General features: G+C 36.5%; 1 pseudogene; it reads left to right on the top strand.

The window, feature by feature from the left end:
• The first annotated feature begins 29 nt into the window (after positions 1-29).
• Positions 30-1,842, top strand: LOC140966603 (metal-nicotianamine transporter YSL3-like; annotated as a pseudogene).
• The last annotated feature ends 822 nt before the right edge of the window (positions 1,843-2,664 follow it).

Below are 2,664 nucleotides of genomic sequence, written 5' to 3'. Positions count from 1 at the left end.
GGGGGGGGGGGGGGGGGGGGGGGGGGTGCGATTCATTGGGAATTTTTAAAGAACCTGGACTCGATTGGATGTTGGACTTTCTTTTCGTTGTTAGCTTTGTGGGGCTCTGAGCCTTGGTTCCTCTTAGAAAGGTACCTTTCTCTTATTGGATTTGAAACTTGAACTCGGCTTGTGTTCTTTGAAACTTTTAAGAAAATTTTCAATCACAACTGATCCGAGATGTTCAACTCAGCAGATTTTACTTTGATTTCAGCATGACTTATGTGGGAGCAGGAATGATTTGCTCCGCTCCCATTTAGTGAATTCGTCCTTAACTATTCGGAGCTGTTCTTTCTTGGGACTCATGTGGCCGTTGATAAGTGAAAAGAAGGGAGATTGGTTACCTCAAAATCTCAAAGAAAGCAGTATGAAGAGTCCCAATGGTTACAAAGTAAAGCACTCATTTGGTTTATCAGGTTTCACTTGCTTCTGATTAAAATTGAAATAATCGTGTCATGTTCATCTGCAGGTTTTCATATCTATCGCTCTTATTTTTGGCCATGTATTTACAATTTTCTCAGGACATTGTTTATTACATCTAAAAGCATGTACACTACATTCAACGAGAATCATCATAAATCAGGTGAATCAGCATCTTTTGGTCAAAACCCTTTCTTTTCCCAGTTGTCTGTATTCACTCCTGTAATGATAAAAGATAACGTTCCTATGTCGACTTGTTAAAAAGAACATGCAGATTTCAACCATTTTCCTAGCATTGCTAGTGGTCCAAGTGATTTTGAAATATCAGATTCTGTCGTTTATTTTTAGCTCTCCATGATCTGATTTAATGTTGGTCTATTACTACAGTTTCGGACAACAAGAATCAATACGTATACAATCGTAAACGGAATGAAGTATTCACAAGAGAGAGAACTACTCTGTGAACGGCATACATCGTTTTCTTTGTAATCTCCATATATAATCGTGATCCCAATAATGTTTCCTCAGCTAAAATGGTATTACGTTCTTGTTGCTTTTGTTCTTGCACCATCTCTAAGCTTCTGTTAACGCCCATGGTGCTGGTCTGGCCGATGTGAACATGGCCTATAACTACGGAAAACACGCCCTTCAAGTGTTAGCAGCTTTATCCGGGAAAAATAATGGTGTTGTTGCTCGACTGATTGTGTGTGGACTTATAAAGTCCATTGATTCAATATCATCGAACTTGATGCATGATTTTAAAACGGGGCATCTTCCATTAACCTCCCCACGATCAATGCTCGTTAGCCAAGCTAGGCATCGGCAGCGCAATTGGGTGCATTGTCGCTCCATTTACGTTCTTCCTCTACAAAGCATTCGACATGGGAAATCTAGACGAATACTGCAAGGCCCCTTACGCTTTAATATACCGAAACATGGTGATTCTTGGCGTGGAAGGGTTCTCTGCACTTCAACACCATTGCTTGCAGATGTGTTATGTTTTCTTTTCTTTCGCGATTCTGGCTAATCTTTTGAGAGACGTGGCACCCGAGAGGTTCGGAAAATGGGTTCCTCTCCCAATGGCAATGGCCGTACCGTTCCTCGTTGTGGCATATTTCTCCATCGATATGTGTGTAGGGAGCTTGGTGGTGTTTGTTCGGGGTACGCTAATTCACTGGTTCCTGCCGTTGCTTCTGGCCGTTTGATTTGCGGGGATGGATCGTGAATTCTTCCTTCATCGATTCTGGCTTTAGCCAAGATCAATCCTCCGATTTGCATGGACTTTTCGCCTTGGAGATGAATTGATTTTTGAAACAAGAGAACATGAAACTAGGCTAGCGGTAAAATGTAGTTGTTAGCATGGTTTTCGGTTCTAATTTAGTTAGTAAAATATGATTTCCTTTCCAGGTAAAAAGTAATTGGTAAAGTAAATCGATGACATGTTAAAAGGAGATCAAACTCTTTCCATGGATTGGTTAGATGCTATTGGGAAATCCATATGTTTTCTGGTTGTTTAAAGTAATTATTATATGTATATATTATAATAGCATTTAATAGTTTCAAATATTAAAATTTAATATTTCATATCATATAATTTTTAATAAATATTAAATTCTAAAACTCATCGTACATCAGTAATAAAATCAATAGTTCGAGCTAGTGTATAATTTCCTAATAAGTTGAAAAAACACAATTTTCAGAGATTTCAACCCACTTCCCACACAAAAATTAGATTTTCAAAGGCTTGGGATTTAACATCAATTTTACCGAATCACAACATTGATTGGTTGACCGAAAATGAATCAAAGTCTCAATTGGCGCCTCTATTTTATACTTTCTTTTTTCACACATACATGTGTGTATTCTATTTAATACGAATATAAAATTAGCGGTCAAATCACAAATTCCATATTTTAAAAGGTTTACCATAAAAAAAAATCTAAAGATATAAAGTTGACAAATTAGATTTACATACGGCTGGTTCACTAGTTTTGGGCACACGTAATTAGACTGATAGGACTTTTATGACTAATTTATTTTTATTTTTTTCCCAAAATTTGACCTCTATTTATTATTATTTGATGAAACACTAAAATTGTAATACTATCAGAATTTTGATCCGATAATTTTGTTTTTTTATGATTTTAGTCTTTTACGTCAACAAATTTTAATTTTAATCTTGAATCTTCTAGTTTTTGGATTTTA

Source organism: Primulina huaijiensis, unplaced genomic scaffold (genome assembly GCF_012295235.1).
Source record: "Primulina huaijiensis isolate GDHJ02 unplaced genomic scaffold, ASM1229523v2 scaffold207316, whole genome shotgun sequence".
NCBI classification, from domain to species: Eukaryota; Viridiplantae; Streptophyta; class Magnoliopsida; order Lamiales; family Gesneriaceae; genus Primulina; species Primulina huaijiensis.
Note: the sequence above shows the minus strand (reverse complement) of the source record. Positions and strands in the feature narration are given on the sequence as shown.